Source organism: Electrona antarctica (assembly GCF_951216825.1).
Source record: "Electrona antarctica genome assembly, chromosome: 3".
NCBI lineage: Eukaryota > Metazoa > Chordata > Actinopteri > Myctophiformes > Myctophidae > Electrona > Electrona antarctica.
Window position 1 is genome coordinate 52,067,656 of NC_136808.1, and position 21,616 is coordinate 52,089,271.

Below are 21,616 nucleotides of genomic sequence, written 5' to 3' on the forward strand. Positions count from 1 at the left end.
TAAAGTAGGCCTATAGTGTTCCGTTTTTAACGTGGAAACAAAATGTATGGTACACTATAGTAGCATCATCACTGTCTGACTAAACTGAACAATGTGATGCTTAAGTTACATTCTCTCACAGGGATACTACACTGTCCAGAGAGGCAGCATCCTCTGCAATAGATGGCTTTAATAATAACAAAGCTGAACCCATTGGTGTCCTAAACCCCTATTCTGCACATAATTTCTAATTATGAGCTGTGTCCCACCAAACACCGCTTCAAGACACAATGCTTCTTAAATCACCTCCATCAACAGAACTGGATATTGGGTGGAGCGCGCAGTTCTTATAGCAGGCTATAAACCAAACTATAAATATAATCTAATAACTTTAAACACAAGGAAAAGATAAAAGGTAATAATATAGATTGCTGGACATTTGTAAATGTGAGTGTGTGCATCTGTGACTTCATATACTGTAGGGACTGTGGGCGACTGGGCGTGCGAGCGTGCACGCTTGCGTGCGACAGGGGATTATGGATGGGAAACGATGACGAGTGGTGATTTTTTTTTGGGGAGGGCGCAAATCATATCCTCGTGCAGTAGCCTTGACCTCCCGGATGATCTTGATGGAGCATATGCCCATTTAATTCATATGGATGTTTACACCAACATCCCCCCAGTATGTCTTATCTCACTGTGGAGCCAGTAATATTTCGGATTGGATTAGAGTGATCCCACAGAGAAGGAATGAGGAGGGGGGGGCTCCTAGAGCAGGCCTACCTACAGCATATCAGCTTTTAACCTTGAAAAGTCTAGAAATATATTATATATATATATATATATATAGTGTCTATTGGCTCAGTCCACTTCTAGTGTCAGTGATAAGAATATTGTGATAGTAGTAAATCATTACCAATGAATGCAGAAAAATAGTCTAGCAAATAAATGAAAGCCATAGACAAAAAAAAACTGTATAAATCTATAATGGAGGGAAAAAAAGAAGAAAGGTTTCCATCGTCCTTCCAGGATAAATCTGATAGTAATCATGTGATATTCAGATAGATTTATATTCTATAGTTTAACCATATGCACTTAAGTAAATTCATTGCTTTGCAAATTGCCACCGTTTTCTCCAGTAATCCTGAAAGTCACCAAGACTAGAGAACACAAGAACGCTCGCCCCCAAAACAGGGGTGCAGTTTAGACAGTTTTTGGTTTAGACTAGTCATTGGTTAGACCAGTCATTAGTCCTACAACTACAACCTATCTCAAACCCTCACCCTAAACCTAACCTCCCACGGGGTAGCACACCTAAACCTAACCTTAACCCATGTCTAACCAATGACTAGTCTAAACTAAGTATGCACCCCCCAAAACAGTCAAAATTGTTATTGACCTTCCACCTTTGCAATTTTATAACTAGGCCTATTTCTACCATGATAGGTTTCAGGGCAAGCAACTCAATAATTAAATAGGCGCTGCATATAACATAACCATTGCTATAAGGTCACACACACCGTAACCAGCTCAGTTGTAAACATACCCATGTTTGTTGACAGTTATATATTGTTGTGAAATTCCCAACTGTTGGAAAGTTGATGACTTTCTTGTTGAATTGTTGCCCTTCCGAACGAAATATGACCTGAAAGCAAACCCGAGAGAGGCACAAACAACATGTTACACACAGCCTGCTGAAACAGGAGTTAAAGTCAGTGACCCTGAAATTGAATAAAGTGTTTACCTGAGATTTTACGTGCGCACGCGCAAGCACATACATACACACACGCACGCACTGCCTCTCTCTCTCTCACACACACACACACACAAACACACTGCGCACACACGTTAATAACATTAACATGGCTGCAACAGGTGACAGTTATGTTGCACAGCTTCGAGTTTGTCTGCTTGTATACTATATTCACTTGAGGCCAGGGTATATAATACCGCTTCATCATAAGTTCACCAAGTTAACTTACCTATATTACAATCATGTATTAATGTCTGTGGCTGTGCAGTGGGCTGGCCACAATGTTTATCCATATGCTGCTGATATATGGACGACGACGTCCATTCTCTAATGAATGACTGCAACAGTTTGTTGTCCTGTGGACAGACAGCACGCTTTCTACTTCAAACGTTTACGACTAACTAACCATAACCAACCATGCTACGTAAACACAGCTACAACTTCCCTGTTGTGTCGCCATGGTTGCACCGCCTGCAGCCCTGCACAGACCGCGGCGTCTCGCGCTTGTCGCGATCATGTCGCCTGTCGGGAGAATCAACAGCCTATCAGACAGAGCATCACGACCACGACGTTGTTGTTTTTTTTACAACCAATCAAATGAACGATTTTCCCACTAGAAGGAGGGGACCCGTTTTTGTTGTTTTGGTGAATGACTCACTAGGATAACTCACACAGATTGCCATGGAAACTTTGGAAGCGAGCAACACAAGAAGAACACACAGACACAGGTGGTTTTTGATTGGCACTAAAGTCAGACACAGTATGTGGGAGGTGCATTGTGATGAATTGAACATGGTGGACCCTCTTGTAGACAAGTGTAATGCTTAATTGGGTCGTCCACTCACAGTTAACAGTCTTTGTATTGAGTTTGTGCTTGAAATGTACTGTAATTCTGCAAACTGTTAATACATATTTCAATCAATCAATCAAAGCATGGTAGGTACATAACATGTTTGTTGATTGGCAGTGCAGCCGAGGCTACCTTGTAGTATCTAAATGAGACCATCCATCCATCCATCCATCTTCAACCGCTTATCCGTAGTCAAGTCGTGGGGGGAAACAGCTCCACCAGAGAGCTCCAGACCAGACCCTGTAATTCCTAAACAATATAGGCCTAATGTATTTAATTTACATCAGGATATTTGATTGAACATTGGTTTTGTGCAAATTCTCTACCGTTGCATTTCCACTGATCTTATGAGTGAGAAACAGACTACCATCCTCTCCATCTTTACAAAACTTCAAAAGTGCTCACATTCATCAGCACTGTCCATAAGGCAGGATATGCTGCAAACTGCAGTTCCTACGTCTAGATTATTGACTTGAAAACTGCCTTCAGTCTGGCCTATACTTGTTTATTATGAGCATATTAATTTGTTTCCTACCTTAAAATCCTTGGCCAAAAACAGCTAGCAGGGTGCACAATGAAGAAGTGATGCTGAATTGTATTTCTAACAATAACTGTTTTAGTGCTTGTACTGCATACCTTTATAAACATTTATAAGCTATGTCAAAACAGACATGGACAAAAGCAAAAATATGCTTGCCCAGGGCATAATATTGTGTATGAAGTTCTATGACTCATGACATCATGAGATCTGTTTTCCCTATGCAGTTATGTAACACAAACCAATATCAAAGAAATCTGCAATACATCTAAACACTAGCGTAAATCATTTTTGTTTAGAATAATTTGGCTGATTAAACCAATCCTATGTTTATGGGGTCCTTATCTCATAATTTAAATTATCTGTTTACCATTGATGTACAGGAGGGGCAGTTTGGTCAGTTTGTTCACATTCAATATTGCTGCATATTAAGTTACTTTTCATTCATTATCTACTTAACTGCCTGGACCATTATGGTCCTCCACTTCTCCTTGCAGGCTGAGTGCTGAAGTATTTGTATAGGTTACCAGGTATTCAAGGTTCAGTTTGAGCATATCTTTCAATTGTCTTCTGTAGAGCAAGGCAACATATTGTGAGATGACCCAAAGTGAATATTTCTTTTAAAAGCAAGATTTCACCAACATTATAAAGCAAACATTTAAGTATCCTTGGACGTACAGTACAGTACAGTATGATCTGGCCTTGCAGTTTTACTCAGTATAAGTGCACAAGATCAGTATAGTCTCACTGACCTCCAAGATCCACCAGACAATTAGTCTATTGTATATCTGTATTACCAGTATATAACCGCATAAAGAGAACACAGCTTTTGAATTCAACATCCATTTTATTCACCAAATACAATAAATGCACTGGAATGAATTTAGGTGTCATTGGTGCATAACAACATAGGCCTACAGTATGTCTCTATATATGGCGAAATATAGAAAAAATTAAGCATTAATTTAAGTAAATGGGCCAGACCGAGTCCATCAACTGTATACTATTATACCTATGTACGTGGATAGAAGTAAAGTGACAGTTCTTTGGCAGAAACTAAAACCACTTAACCCCATTTGTTTGACAGTGTCCCCCAGTGGTCTAGTGTATGACCCTCTCCTTATACCCTAGATATCTTCCTAAAAGTAGCCAAACTACAAAGCATTGCTTGTAGATCTACTATTTGTGCAGAATGATTGCCTGTTATGCCATGCCCTGAAAAATAACGCAAGGGTTTATGTGCAAATGTGAAATGAGTATGAATGGAAACAAGCAGGCTTTCTTGGGTTTAAATCCTCTTAGCAGACCTTGTATTGAACTGTGCTTTTTTTCTGTGAGTTCTTGGCCATAGTGGACTGATTTTTGGAACACGTGGTTGGCTGGTTAACTGACAATCGTCCCTGTCCTTCACCTTCACCTTGGAGCACACCGTTCCTTCCCAGAGGGCAACTGGCTCAGCCGTGGGGTCGACAATACATCACATATAGGTAGGCCTGTCACAATTATTACATCATCACTTGATCTCAATTATTTGCGATAATCTGAATATTTTTCCGTAATCGTCAATCATTTAATTTCTGTATAAATTAATCGTATAGATTGTATTACAATCTGTTGTACTACAAGCTCACAATGTGTCGCATCGTAGCACATTGAGAGCATTGTAGATCGGCTGTTTTTGCAATTTTAGAAAGTATAAAATGATTAAATATTAAATATGGTCTGTTTTAGCCACAATACATTTATTTTGATTATTGGTACCAGTCATTGTAATTTGTCATATCTACCCTGTTCAATTTCTGTTTACAAAGCCTAAAAGCCACACAGAAATGTAATTTTTCTATTCATGTTCGATGCCAAAAACATTTGTTAATCGCAATTATTTGTATAACAATTATTCATCAAATGAAATGTCATTATCGTGACAACCCTATACACTTAGGAGCTTTCACCTTGGATTAAAAGGCATACACAGTGCTGCCTTGATCCCGCCTCTAGCTGCCGCTGATTGGCCAGGCCGTTTTGTGCCCGGGCATCAAGTCTGCCTGAGAGTTCCCAGATGGGAGCAGGAGGGGGGAACCCAGTGTACTCTCTGCTGCCCCATCTGGCGGAGTCAGGTTAGGAAAGAGCATCCATTCTCCAGACTGTATGACAGAACCATTTGAAAATTGTGAGAGGCAACAGTCTGGCCGCGTGAGACTACCTTCAGTCCTATAGTGCATGCACACACCAAAGATGTTTGCATGTTGAGGCCCAGAGTGGTGTCATTTGCAATCATATGCAGTTTGATGGATAGGCATAAGGATTCACAGTCATTAACGTACATGGAGCAAAGGAGGTGAGAGGACAAACATCCTTGTCGGTCCCAGCTGTTCATACTGCCTTCCTTCTGTCTAGTGCTATTACTCTTACCGTGTGTGTGTTATGTTCAGCTATAGGACAGCCTGCTGTGGATCAAATCAGGAATGGTGGTGTTGAGTACCGGGCTGAGAGCAACCCTGGTTTTGGAATCGTCGACATCAACTTGTGTTCTAGGACAAGGTGTGGACACGTGTTGGGCCATGTGGACTGTGTCATCCACTGACTGATTTTTTCCCCTGTAAGTAGACTGCAAGAGGTCAAGGAGCAGGTCAGTGACACATTTTGAGTTGGGACGGTGATACTGTATAGGCGCTCAAAGGTCTTCATTATGAAAGAGGTCAGTGCCTTGAGTCTTAGTCATTGGGCTGGTAACCTTGTCTCTCTTTGGCTCAGGAATGATGATGTATGAAGAATGTATGGAGTTTGCTTGAGAAAAGGGAACTACAGAAGATGGATGTGAACATTATCAATTGCTCCCTATTTGTTTTACTAATTAATCAGGGTCATGAATTTATGTTGCTTTCACAAATGTCAGTCGTCAACTCGTCTGCATGAGACCAAAATACAGCATTTCTGAATTAGGGGATAAATCAGGCTCTGGCAGAGCGAAATGACCATGGGAGCATGGCAAAATGGATGATGATGTGATTTAACTTTTTTTCTGTGTCTTGATGTTGATGAAGGCTGAAGGCTGAAATGAAATCATCAGTTTAATCAGGAGATTTTCGGAGGAGAAATGCAGTCCTTGGGGCCGGTATTAAGTGCCATGCAAGCCCGATGTGTAAAGAAACTGTGACTTGGCAACATCTTTGTTACAAACTGGAATCATTAAAGATATGTCCCGTAGCAACTCATTATACCATCAGCTCAGGCCTTTTCTTTTTCTTTAGCCTTTAATTAATTACATTGAAATGATTACCAAAATAAAGAAAAATCAACATCTACAGTACATGACTGCCAGCCTTCGGTGTGTGACGCCAGCAGGCAGGTGACTAATCCTTTTCATTTGCCCATTTGTCTCCATCCCCACAGCTCCTTTACATGCTCGGTAGAGTCGTTATTATTCACAATGTTGATTTTACTAAATATGTGTGACTGTCACTGTTCCACCTTCATCCTTCCCTCTTCATCTGCAGAGTAGGCAGGCATGATCAGGTAGCAGATACCTCCAACATACCAGAATTTAAAAAAAGTAATGTTAGAATAGGTAGAGTAGGCTATCCTACTATAAATCCTACCATAAACGTGTGTATCTCTGTATGTCCATATGTAGTTCACTTATCTCGAGAACGGTCCAACCGATCGACCGGTCGAATCGGTGGTTGTCCAGAACTGCCAATCCGACCGATATGCATATGCCCACACAGTATATACTGTATGCATATGTGGAGATCCGGTTTGCCAGAACCGCTAATCCGACATACAGGTACAGTATATGTCGTCCATATAAAGTGCATATGGGCCTGACCAACTTCAAATACTTGTGCGTATCACAAAGGACCCAAGGGTGTGATGCGCATGCAGTGGGAAGTCAGTCAGATAAGTGGATCTTCATAAAATATTGATAAATCCGTAAATATATGGAATGTCTTCTGACGCCATAGACTGGCCTAGACTCCACATTTGGGCAGATTACAGAAATATCCATATGTAATAAGCATAACAGACAGACAGACAGACAGGCAGGTACAGCGGATAATGCATTCCCAACTTTTTTCCCCAATGTTTCTAAATTCCATCGTTCCCGAGTAGGCCGGTGCCCGTCTAAGCAAAAACCTGTATGGGTGGCCTGGGCCGCGGCTGAGCGGTCCAGACACCTAAACTGGTAATCCAGCCTGGCGGCGTGCCGTGGGTTCGAGTCCCAAATCACTAGATAAAGGGCAGGTCAGGTTGTGGCCTCCTGGTGGCGCTATAATAGGCCAATGGGAAAAGGGTGCCATTTCTTCTTACGCCTTGGATTGGATGATTTGAGGCATTTTGTTACAAAAATGTGTTTTGCAACAATCCACCTGTTGGTGGCGCTATAACAGGCCAATATGAAAAGGGTGGGATATATTCCTCAGCTTAGTAGGAAAGTCTGTGAAAGATTTCACGTAAATTGCACGCTGCGTTCATGATTTGAGGCTTTTTGTTAAAAACGGGCCAATCCTGCAAACTTTGAAAGCCAATGTTAGCCAATTAGGATGGAATATGAAATATCGGACAGATCCGTCTTGAACACATGACTATAGAGATACTGTACGGACAGAAGTTTTGGACAGACTGTTTTACACAAGTCGGCCTCCTGGTGGTGCTATAACAGGCCGTTCTGGACAATTTGGGGCAGAGGTTCATCGTTGGCATCCAGGGAGTGTGTGTGCAAAATTTGGCACCGACCGGGTTATCGGTGCCGGAGATTAGCTGTTAACAGACGGACGGACACACACGGACTCACACACACATGGACGAAGGGCAAAACACACTCCTTCCCCATGCCTTCGGCCTGGTGGAGACAATAAATATATTTAAAAACCTGCATGGGCATTAAGGAATTTCGGATCCAAAAAGAGGACTTTTGGTCACCCGAACAAAACGTTATAGAATACACCTTTGTCTTGAAATAACACGATAATGACACGAGAATGTTATATTTGAAAATGTTGGGTGATTTGATTGGACATAACTCCTTTAACATAACCTCCCAGAAAGAGTACCCTTTAAACCTACTGTACCTACTCTACATGAGAAGTGCCTTGCTGCCTACTGGACTATACAAAATAATTCATACACGCACTGTAACAATATAATCCAACACAGAACAGTAGGAGAGAAAACAAATCACTCACAAAACACGCAATATAGACTTAGAAAAACTACGGCAGGTATTTATGTTTGATTACATGATGTGTGGTTGATGCACATACTTGATAAACTGCTGTTCTGTTCTTACTTGTCACCCTGTCACATTGAACTCATTAAAGCCCCTGACAGTCTGTTGAAACTTGAAACACATTCTTTCTAATGTAAATGTTTAATTGTTCCATAAAAATGGTTTAGTCACTATAGCCTTGGCAATGGCAGATTCGCTAAGTGCAATTGCTCTCATCCAGATGCTGTATTATGTCTAATCTGTTGCCACTGTGGACTGCTGTGAGACTCATATCTTCTGGGCAATACAAAGTGATTTCTCTCTCCATCATACTGTCCTTTACTCCTTTTATGGTTACAGCAATTATGTCAAGTGCCAAATGGAATCAATTATTAATAATGACAGGACTCCCATTCTTAAGTTGAGCAGTGACTTGCCTGCTCCATTGTTGTTCACCTCCATTGTTGTACTCATGATCACCTGCCTCCAATAATGGTGACAATCCAAGTGCATGCATACAGTACACAGTAAAAGTAAAGAATTGTTTAATTTAATTCAGATATTAAATTATTTTACTGTGTACCTAATAAATAAAAAACCACATGTCATGCAGAAATACTGTAGGTTATTCTATTCTCATGGTGCATACAACCATTCTGGTGTTATTAACATGTTTTGTGAAAATTTGAGATTTTGAGAAAAGTATGATAGTGTACTGTATGTGATGATTTCAACTGTGCCCCGTGATTTTGAGGAATTGAGTGTGGTGGGCATTAAAGCCATGTACTATGTACTGGTTATTGTGGATATCCTTAAAGTGGCACCGATTTGAGGGAGAATTTGCAAAGGAGATGAATAGCCACCAGCTCTTTGCTAAAAGATTGTCTGCCTGCTGTGGATGTATTTTTGCTTGATATGGCATAATGAGCCACAGCTTAAGTGATTCTGACTTCGAAAACGTACAGGATTGGCAGCGAGAGGAGGGCTCTTGCAGCTTTGGACATGAATATGGCTTGTGTTGAAGCAAGTATGACATCAGCAGTTGAGAAAAGTGAGAGTTTTGCTGCAGCTGTGCATGAATGTGGCTTCAGCTGGAAACAGTCTGACTACTGATTTGGCTTTGGAAGAAGCAATCATGGATTCAGCGATGGTTGAGATAGTGAGACAGTAGTGAGACAGTCCCTTGACCACACCAGAAGGGACCTCTGACTGTTTGTTATAAGCAGCCATGTACTTTTTTTTCTTTTTCTTTTAGCACTGTAGCAGATGACTGATACGTTTATTGTGCACCACCTCATGACAGAGAGCATGACCATGAATTTAGTGAAACAGAGCCAGAGATAACAAAGCTAGAGGGTATGCGCATGCATAAAGTGAGTGGCAAATCGAGTGGCAAAGTTAATTTAACGTTGTTGTTTAATGTAATCAAATAGGACTTTTCTCTTTGGATGTATGGGCTGTCAAGACCATAAAGTAGTTTTTTGCCACTCAGTAGGCGTATGACTTCCTGGTATGATGATGATGTCAAAGTACTGCGCTATATGCCAGTATGGTTATGCAGCTTCATTTGATTTTATATACCGGTGTGTGTGTGTGTGAGTGTGTGTGTGTATATATATATATATATATATATATACACAACAGAATGACTTCCATGAAGGTTAGTTAGACTAGAGAACGATTACAGTAATCATGCAACCAATACCTGTTGCTGGTTAATAATATGATAATTAATATGGCCAATGCTACTAATATAGAGTACAGTACTACTATTATTATTCTAGTACCACATTCATACCATAACAATTTGTGAATTCATGAAATAAGTCAGCAGGTTTACCTGGCTGCTGCATGAAGACATACTAAACTGGGACAAAATTAGCCCCTGTTCCTACTTGTGCAGGGAAGATAAAGTTGTCAAGGTCAAAGAAGGAATTCAGTTTACAACCGCAAAGATTCCAAAATGAATGGAGACTGAGGTCTCACCAGACAGACCATAGCCTTTTCCCTGAGCTAAGACTGAGGTGGAATGGACAGAATGATTGTGTGCGGGAGAGAGTGGATTATCAATCTGCTTTACATTTGAAGGTAATTAGAATTCCTCATTTCTTTTTGAAGCCCCGCAGAAAGATGCAGGGATGTGGTGGGGTGACAGGTTAATTGAGGAATAATACCCTTCAGAATGATGGATTTTGGTGACTTGAGATGTCAGAATCTATTATAGGAAATTTAAATTTGCAATTAAAGTGGGATGGGTTGGGTGCAGAATCTGAATTCCCCTCTGCCTCCTCCCCTGTTATTATTAATGTTTTACATTAAACATCCTGTCCCTCTGTCCTCCACTTTACCCCCCATCCACCCACCACCTAAACACATCTTTCCAAAATGCGCTGTAATTAATTATCTCCTACTTACAGAAAATATAACACATTTTTTAAATAAATTGGGATACGGGGGGACCCCCAGTGGGGGTGCCTGGTGGCGCAGTTGGTTAGTGCACTAACCATTATGCTCCCGAGTCCTGTGTGTGTTGCAAAGGACCTCAATTAAAATCCGACCCCTGTCATGTCTCCCCCCCTCTCCCCTCTCTCCTGTCTGTCTCTCTACACTCAAAGCTAAATCTGAAAAACAAGAATGAAAGAATAATTTGGAGTCTTGGACACTGTACTACAGGGACGTGTCGTACATGGAGTCTTGGACACTGTACTACAGGGACGTGTCGTACATGAGGTAATTGAAAAAGTGTAACACTATCAATATAGCCTACAGTATCACATTATTGATTACACCATTCTAAAGTTGTTTAAACCATTTTGAGCGGGAACCCCTTTTGGTGTTTTAAAGCATTATGTTATACTTATAGCTATTGAAAAATAGCAGATCTACAAGTTCATAGCGCGCCACTGAGTGCCGCGCTATGAACTTGTAGGTCTGCTATTTTTGAAAAATCGTGAAAATGTGCCTCAAATCTTTGTATATATATTCCTTCAGAGTTTCAGTTTTTAACTAAGTTTTTTGCTTCTGGGGAGGTCCCTGGAACAACATATTTTCAGATGGGGGTCGGCGGCCAATTACATATAATTTTTGGGGTCCTTGACATGAAATATTGAGAACCACTGATATAGAAACATGAAGTTTTTCAGAAAAAAATACATTTAAAAAAATAATTAATTTCGACGTCAGGCGTAAATGGGTTAAACTTCAACATACATTCGGTGACCTTGTTAGCTCATGACAAATGCATGTACAGTATATCAAAAAGAAACTGGTGCACAAATTCAAACAGTGAAATCCAGCGAGTATAAAAATGTAACCCTTATACGGGTTCATTTGGTTACATTTGTATCCTCTGAGAATGAAAATGAACATTGGGAATTTCACAGTGCTGCAGTCCGCAAACGTGATGCCGTGCTGTAATTATCTTCATGGTTTTAATAGCCGAGAATGAAAAAGGACTGATGATGCAGAATATTGTGTAACTGCTCTCCAACCAGAGGAGTGGTCTTAATAAATGCAGCATCTCTCCTGTTTCCCTGTGAAGGCAATCTCCACCCGAAGCACATTAATGCCACTGTCAGCTACTATATCACCAGTCAAGGTGACGAATGGGAGACAAACACCTCTCAAATATTCAGGGAGCATGTGGTGGTGGGATAGTGGAGGCGTGTGTGCGTGTGCGCGTGTGTGCGTGCGTGTGCGCGTGCGTGCGTGCATGTGTTGTTTGGTTCAAATGAAAAATTGGATACACACATTTGTTTTTCTCATCTGGCAGGTAGACTTGCGGTTTTAAAAGGATCCACAATGGGGGGAAAAGATTGTAGAAATTGCAAGGGAGGGGGGATGCTTTGTGCCTCTGCACGCTTGGCATGTGTAGATGACAGCATTTTAGAATGCATATCTTAAGCCTGACTTATATTTTTGCTGTACAGTGGTGTTGCACGAAAATAGCAGATCTACAAGCTCAGAACATGTCGATGCGACACAATAGCCGATTGTAGATCGGCTATTTTCGGTGCGGAACACCATCATATAAATTAAGCATTACTGTCCATCCACCGCCCATTCCTTGTTGTCTCCACCCCCCGCCTCCCCCCCCCCCCCCATAGTGCCCCCCCCCCCCCCAACACACAACAGACCCCCCCTTGTCATTCGGACAGCTGGAAACAGAATTCATCCGATTCGTTCTGCTGCTTTTCTCTCTCCCAACTGCCCTCTTCTCTCTCACCCCACAGCCCCCCCCCCCACTCCCCCCGCCTCCCTCCCTCGCTGTCGTAATAGGATCTGCAGGAATCATTCAAAGGCTAGATATAATTTACTGCTTGCCGTGCACAATGCCCCCTCCCACTCTCACCCCCTTTCTCAATCGCACAAGGTGCCCTGCGGATGAACTAATCATACTTGAAATATTATTTCTGCTTCTTATTCCTCCATTTTATGAACAGCTCCGTTTTTATGGTGCAATGGATTTAACCCCTGCCTGGTCACACTCACACCAGTCTGTGCAGGAAGGGGGGGGGGGGGGGGCTTAGTGAGTAGAGAGAGACAGCAAAAATGCATCTTTTTATATATTTCTTTGTTTATGTGATTGTCTTCCGTTTGTTTTGACAACATCTCCTCTATAATTTAAATATATATTATTTAACCCTTTATTCCCCCACATGATTCCCTCTGTCGGTTAGAAAAATGCAAGTATTACTTAGAGAACATGGTAACTCACAGCCCAATTTCCAGGAACTTAAACCACAGAACCATAAAATACAAATCCACAAGGCTCTCTTACCCACAACCTACAGTATTTGCACTCTTTATGCAATCCACATATTTGGACTGCTAACCTTTCTTCATATATTATATATACAGCACAGTAAATGCTCTCATGCGAAACAGCTAGTATTAACATATGGGCTGTGCCCCACTTTAAAAAGGAATGAAAGTGATAGGTAGACACATTTGCATATAACTGCTGAAAAATATTGCCTTTCATGTAAAATGGCTTAATATTGTACTTGTTAAATCTATCTTCTTCGTCACCCTCAAACATCCTTCAGGTAGTCCCCCTCCGCAGTATGCACAGAGTTAGTACTTTAGCGCTCTCATGCCATGCTGTGGCAGGAGGCTGGACAGCTGGTCAAGTGACAGATCTCGTGCCAGTGCAGTTTGTTGTCTGGACAGAAATTGATAGAGATTTGAATGTAATGCTATTGATTTGGCACCACTCCCATTGATCTGCTGTGGGACAATGGAGGTCTGGATTAAGAAGAAAGTCTTCTAAACCTGTATGTGGTATTACATCATCAAAGCACTCCCTGAGCCTCATTTTCCAACCTGGTAAATGGATTTCCCTCTGAATTGACTCGATTACTGGGACATCATTTGGAGAAGTATAAATCAACGTTAGTGTTTTGATTCAGGCGGAATATTTATGCCCCTTTGCCATGATGGCACATTCAGAACAATGTCCCTCTCACATCCTCTTATTTGTTTTGTTGTTCTTAATGGCAAAAGGCATTCATTGTTCTCACTGTTGTGAAAATAACTGATATCAGTAAGTGTGGAAGTGTGTTCAGCAAGGAACGTGACTCCTAACTTTGACATAATCAATTTTGAATTGCACAATAATAATTGTAGTACCCATCCTGTGAAGTTGTCCTCTGCCTTTTTCCCATCATAACTACAGTGTTAGTAGCAGTGGGCGCTTTAATACAGCACCCGGGGAGCAGTTAGGGGTTAAGTGTCTTGGTCAGGGACACTTTGACACAGACTGGTCGAGTGGAGGGTGAACTGCACATGGGGACCCTCTGATTCCCAGACGGCCTCAGCTGTGGCCACCCCAATGCACGTGGCATTAAATGGAATTTCAGCTCAAACATAAACAATTGAAAAACAACAATAAAAGGTTAATGCTGTGCAAAACACAGTGTGGTAAATAGAAATGAGTCTCCACTCTCCACCAAGCCAGGGCGTGGCTTACCCTGGGCTGTGTAAGACAATGACCTACAGCTGTAGTGACCCCACCTGGTCTTTACAGTAGCGTGGACAGGTTTCAGGGTCCCCGGGGGGGGGGGGGAGTTCCGAACGCACCCCGCGTCCGAAACGGTTGAGAAATGACAGAGTTACCGTGTGGGGGTTCCTCTACTGTACTGTACTGTACTGTACTGTACTGTACTGTACTGTACTGTACTGTACTGTACTGTACTGTACTGTACTGTACTGTACTGTACTGTACTGTACTGTACTGTACTGTACTGGCACACCCGAAATCACCATATATACTGTACAGTTAATATGTGCGTGTGTGTGTTTGTGTGTGTGGTTGCGCACAGGTGGTGAAAAACAACCATGCTGTTTTCGTGCTCAGACGCACCCAGCCAGCCACCCACCCACACACACACATAGCTCCGTAAGGGAGTGGTTGCACCACTCAAAAAGTTTGAACTCCTTTTTTGCTAACCTTTGATACTGGATGTCTGGAGCTGTTGTTTGTTTAGGTCTCTCAGGGATTTCGGCAATCAGATTATAGGCAATCTCAGTTTCCATTGCCATAAAGGTAATAAAGACCTTGAAACTGGGGAAACTTGCTTTTCATACAGGGTTTGTGTTACCCATCAGTTCCAGCGTGAAGCCACACTGAGGCAGGTAGATTTTGAATAAGGGTTTGGGTCCCTTCGAGATCTTTTAAGATTTCATGGCCTTTAGCTTTAATGTGAGGCATGACATGACAAGCATTGAAGGAATCTGAAAGTCTCTGAGTCCTACAGCATCTTTGGGTAGAAGTTTAGACCAAAAAGGATGTTTGAATGACAAATGGCTACCTGTAACACTTATTGAAGCCTCCTCATAAGCTTCATTGTCACGACTATAGTGCCATCAAGAGTTTTATATGCTGAACAACAAACATTTGTAAATCATTGATTTTCTTCCTTATTTTTCTTCTGTTCGACTCAAATGGAGATCATACAAGCAGAGTAGTAAAGCAAGTTATGGGCATAACTAGAATAGACTGTAAAACAAATGGACGGAAGGAGCCCCATTAGTTTCTACATACCCGTTTTGAATCCACTTTTTCGGTGAAATTCAAATCCGTTATCTTTGAACTTCCGGTCCCAAAAAGAAACCAGAAAAGACTGCTATTGATTTGGAGGTTGGGTCTTTGCTCGGTAGAATCCCTAGAAGAATACCATACTTTAACAACAGTTACTAAAGTAACGATGATCACAGTTACAAAATGTATTTTCTGGGTGAAAGAAAATACGATCGCCGGTCACTCTACACAGCCTTTGTTTACATCCGGTTCATGTAGTGGGTTGCAATTGATGTAGTCCTGATGGCACCAGCTCTCAGCTGGACCGGGTCACAGTTGAGTGTACAGCGGCTGGGATGAGGATCAGCATCTCCAAATCTGAGGCCATGGATAACTGTGAAATTGTGTATTAGTGTTGATTGTAAAAGCTCATGTGCATTTTGTATATCTTTCTATATCTTTTAAGATGTGCTTATTTATGTATTATTGTGTACATGGGTTAAAAAGCATCATAAGCTCGGCTGACTTCACCATTGTCCAGCTAGGCTCCTCCTCTTGAAACAAAATAGGGATGATGGATTATATCTGTCCTGCCTCACAGGTCCTATTTTACACTCTGTGTGTGTGTGTGTGTGTGTGTGTGTGTGTGTGTGTGTGTGTGTGTGTGTGTGTGTGTGTGTGTGTGTGTGTGTGTGTGTGTGTGTGTGTGTGTGTGTGTGTGTGTGTGTGTGTGTGTGTGTGTGTGTGTGTGTGTGTGTGTGTGTGTATGTATGTATGTATGTATACAAACAAACAGACTACTGAAAAATGTACCTCTATGTACTCAAATAACACAAAGATGGAAGGAGTGAGATACAGTATTGGGTGCATGAAATGAGACAGCACAGGTAAAAGTAAATGGCAAAAACCGACGATAGAAAAGGCAGAAATGGAGAGAAAGAGAGAGGGGGCGGGGTTGTATGTTGTATAGGATGGTGTGACACATTAAAAATAGCAGATCTACAACATCACAACGCGTCCTGGACAGGAGCAAATAGCAGATCTACAACATCACAACGCGTCCTGGACAGGAGCAAATAGCAGATCTACAACATCACAACGCGTCCTGGACAGGAGCAAATAGCAGATCTACAACATCACAACGCGTCCTGGACAGGAGCAAATAGCAGATCTACAACATCACAACGCGTCCTGGACAGGAGCTATAGTTGTAAATGTGGTATTTTCAGCACTTGACACCGTCGTACAATGTAGTATAAATAAGGCTGTGGAAACAGACGGCAGCTCTCAGCTGTTCACTTGTACTTAGGCCATTTAGGCACGACGTCGAAATAAATAAAAAGTCTTCTGAAAGAATATATATTCAAAGATTTGTGCCACATTTTCACAATTTCTCAAAAATAGCAGACCTACAAGCTCGTAGCGCGCCACTCGGTGGCGCGCTACGAGCTTGTAGATCTGCTATTTTTCAATAGCTAAATAATGCTTAGTTAAAACACCAAAACGGGTTCCCCGTCCAGAATGGGTTAGGGAGCGCATTTACTTTCCATTGATTTCCAATGTTTTAGTCAATTTCCTGTCACTTTTCATTGCAAGTACATGGGATCTCAGTTTAGCTGCTTACAGGAAAGTGGAGAAAGTCCAAAAGGGGGATTCTTTAGAAAGTCTATCACCCAGCTGTCTGCTTCATGTCTGTGCACATTAAAAAAAAGCACATCCAATGGCTTCATGATATCACACTCAAGCACAATAATTACACAGTCAAATCCAGAGTGACCATTTAGATTAGGTCTATTTGTAGCCTACATAATCAGAGTTGTTGTGTTGCTGTGTACTTGATCATTTTAAAATGGTATATAACACAAGCTTCTGCATTTATTTTTCTTCCTTTCTAAAAAATAATAAAATAAAATAAAAACATTCAGATGTGTATTCCAAATGTGACAATAAAACGGACACAGAAAACTAACATGCATGACTGGAAGCGCTCTTAATGTTTTGCTATACTGTCTATCTGTCAGTATTGTTCCATCTCTCTCTGTCTCTCTCTCTACATGCACGCACACCCACGTCCCACCTACACACAGACACACACACACACACACACACACACACACACACACACACACACACACACACACACACACACACACACACACACACACACACACACACACACGCACGTCCCACCTACACCCCCACACACGCACACGCACGTCCCACCTACACCCCCACACACACACACACACCCTTTGATCTATTTTCTATTTCTTTTTTCAATCTCACCCATCTTTCTCGCTTGTTCTTTTTTTCCCCCCTCAAATACCCATTCACCCAGTTTTCATTTTGGTGTTTTTTTCTCTGTCTTCAGAGAGAGCACAGCCAAGCAAATATTCCTTTTGAAACGGCACAACTCCAAACAAAGGGCATTTCTCTTTCCAGCACATCTGCCTGTGAGGGAGACAGGGCCTTAACACCTGGAAGTAATAAAAGACCAACACAGAGAGAAAATAAGGTAGGATTAATGTTCTGTGTGAGGAAGAGATTATGTTGGGAGAGAAGACAGAGAGGAATGCTGCTACACTTTCACCTCAAGACAACAGGACTAGAAAGCAGCCGCTGATTAAAACTGAAATGAAGAGAGTGTATGAAAAAGAATCACACTTTTATCCCAAGACATCGAGCAGAGAGAGCTGTATCCTAAATGGAAATAAAATAGAAAGGGATATTTCAATGCTTTCTCGGTATTACTCGGTTGCAGAATGATTATCTTACCCAGGCTTAAAATCATATTAGTGGGGAGAAACTAGAAAGCAACATTGTGTGTTTACCAGTTGTGATATAAGGCCCCCTTGTCGCATTTTCAGACTGTATGAAAAGAGGAGCACATTTGTATGACGTTCTGTCTTTGAAGGCAGTTACGTAGTTTTACACAGATCTGCACTACAGGATGTTTAATTAGAACCTAGTCTACAGTATATCAGCTACAATATGTTTTTAGACTGTTTTGCGCCTGGCAGCCGGTGAAAACTAGAGTCCTCAACAGGCCCGGAAATTAAGGCCTGGCCCTCCATGGGCCCTCATCAAACCCTGTACACTCAATACACTGACCTGTTCTGACCTGTTCTGACATTCCACATCTTGATCTGACCTCATCACACCCTGTACACTCAAGATACGCTCCATATATGGCCAGTGCACGCGATACCGTAGTTCACTTGTTTTCTTATCCCAGTAATATATTAAAAAAAAATCACACCCGTGTGAACTGAGTGGTGTAAGGTTTTATATAGCATGATCAGCTGTGGTCTGACGTAATGTCTGACGTAATGAAATAAGGTAAGGTATTATGTAGCCTGATCAGCTCTGATCTGACGTAATGAAATCACACCCGGATGTGATTTCACAACTGGCTTTTTCTGTGCAGAGAAAATGACCATGGTTGCTACGGTCATCCAGTTCACCCGGGTGTGATTTAATTACGTCAGAAATTATTTTGAACATAGCAACCATGGTCATTTTTTTCTGCACACAAAAGCCAGTTGTAGGAGTGGTTTACACCACTCAATAACATCTCTATATGTATTACTAATCAGGGGTAAGCAATGTATTCCTGATGCTATATAATATTGTCAGGACAACATTGAATCACTAGAAGATTAGGGTAAAGGCTAATTTAGGCATATATTCTACTTTGTTGTAGAACACTAGTTGACTGGAGTCCCCCAGGGCTCTATACTAGGCACCCTACTGTTTTCACTCTACTACATAAAGTCTCTCTCTCTCTCATGAGCAAGCAACAGTGCAGCACTATCTCTCTGTCTCTGTTTTTGGCACAACAGTGCCACTTTTGCCCCTACTGGTACTCATAGTCACACACATAGGTTAACACGGACATTGCTGTTCCTTGGAGTGGTTGCACCACTCAAAAACTAGACACACACACACACACACACACACACACACACACACACACACACACACACACACACACACACACACACACACACACACACACACACACACACACACACACACACACACACACACACACACACACACACACACACACACACACCTTTCTCACTGCTCCTATCCCTCCATGTTGACTGGAATGACATTAGATGCCGGTGCTTGTTTGTGCTCTAATGACAAGTAACAGGGGACTGCGGTCGCCATGGCAACAACCAGGGCTCAATACATCATACCTCGTTACAGTAGTCAAGCGAGGACGCTTGGTCAAAAATTAATATATCAAGGGAAGGGGGAGAGGGAGAGAGTGTGTGTGTGTGTTGTGGGAAGATTAGCCAGCATTTGTTATATTAGTTTAATAACCCCAGCATTTAAAATGGTGGCCTTATTAATTTCAAGTAGAAGCAGTATGCTTTTAAATTAATGTGCATTGACCTTGGTTTTGATTGTCCTGTGTGTATACAGTGTGTAGAGAGCCTGTCTGTTTGAAGAGGGGACGAACAGACAGACAGACAGACAGACAGACAGACAGTCAGACAGACAGACAGACAGGCAGGCAGGCAGGCAGGCAGGCAGGCAGGCAGGCAGACAGACAGACAGACAGACAGACAGACAGACAGACAGACAGACAGACAGACAGACAGACAGACGTGTGCGGGTGCGTGTGCGCGTGTGCGTGTATGGCGCAATGGTTTGACAAAATGTACTATTATTAAGTGTGTAATTGTGTACACAAGTATTGTATACATACAACACAGATTGTGTTGTGTCTGTTGGCACAACTTGTGGAACAGGCTCAGCTCTCTCCTGTATTTGGCTGACTTCTGTTACTATGTGGGAGTTGTTTGAGCTCATATATATATGCAGGGAGCAGGAGAGTTAAAGAAATGCAATTTTCGGTTTCTCGTTATACTCGTGTTTGAATGTCTTTCAGCAGTATTTTGTCACAATGGTCGCAGTGTTATCCTATATTACATTTTGGCTAATAGGAGGGTGGACACAGCCATAACCATATAAGGAGTTCCAAATGCAGCTACGCCCATGTTATGGAGTGTGTTTTCTAACCTCAATGTGTTGTCATCAGCCGCAAATCAAGCCGTAAATCGGCTCTATATTCACTCTGAATTTGACTTGTTGCCATCGGGCAGGAGGCTTAGAGCAAAATTTGCTAAAAAGGAAGGGTTACAAAACTTTGTTTGTGCGGTGTACATTTTAAATAAAATGTTTAAATAGTCTAATCCCCACTGTTCATGATCACTGTTGCTGTGTTAATGTGAATGCATTTTATATAGTATTTTAATGCACCTATATTGTATTGTTGTAACTGACTGCCGGTGTGCCAAAGACGAATTTCCATTTATGTCAATTTAATGGACAATAAAGTTTTCTTTATCTTTATCTTTATATGGGCATATATATACTGATGACATCAGCGATCTCTATATATGGGCATAGAAGGGACAAGGACTGACAGATACAGATTATCCGGTTGTCCAGAGGAGCCACAGATCCAACCACTATGCCCATGTGAGTGGTGTGAGTGGGCTGCCCAACTCTAGAAGTGAGGTCCACGTCAAGTCGTCAAGACACCATGTCCTCCACAGTCTGTCCCATTGGCCATATTCACACGTCATAACCCCACCCTGTAACCCAAATCTCACCCCGTCGGTGTGAATGGGTCAATAGTTAGATTCCAGTATCCTAACGACACAGTAAAGTACTCAGTCTTCATTTATCCAGTGGTAACTCTTGGATTAACACTGACCATTTTAGTTTAATTGTGTGTATGTCTGTCCATGTGAACACCGAATGCGCTCAGCTGATTGGCTGAGATCTGTCCGTATAGCATGGAATTGGGCTCAGCTGATTGGCTGAGCATGGAATGTGATGAACGGTATGATGATAAGAACACTGCTCACAATTTTTGAGAGGCGATAGCCCCTCCTATGTCCAGCTTTTAGTGTGTGCGCAAACACAAACTTTGTCCTATACACAAACATTAAATGCCATTGACAATGGATGGACAATTTTGAGTGTAAACATTGCGTAACACAAACATTGAAGACGAATGTGAGGACGCAAATTCTGATTGGCCGGAATGAGATGATGTATGATGTACATTGTACAATGATACGAGCACCCCTCACTTCACACGGGTGTGATTCTTTTTATTAACCCATTTAGGCCTGACCTCAAAATTAAAAAAAAAAATCTTCTAAATCCTCCAGTTTTCTGAAATAAATATTTTCACAATTTTTCAAAAATAGCAGACCTACAAGCTCGTAGCGCGCCAC

The 21,616-nt window shown here is 41.8% G+C and overlaps 1 protein-coding gene across 4 annotated transcripts in view; it reads right to left on the reverse strand.

The window, feature by feature from the left end:
* The window catches only part of LOC306920130 (uncharacterized protein), a 173,431-nt gene extending 171,316 nt beyond the window's left edge, over positions 1-2,115 (reverse strand). For 3 of the 4 annotated variants that reach the window (XR_013789618.1, XM_079496758.1, XM_079496759.1), the window contains exons 1-2: positions 1,962-2,115; positions 1,526-1,624 (exon numbers count right to left, since the gene is read on the reverse strand). The gene's annotated coding sequence lies outside the window, so the exon portion shown is untranslated. Of the gene's footprint in view, positions 1-1,525; positions 1,625-1,723; positions 1,784-1,961 lie in introns of those variants that run through there. The other variant, XR_013789619.1, reaches the window with a different exon arrangement.
* Between the last annotated feature and the right edge of the window lie 19,501 nt (positions 2,116-21,616).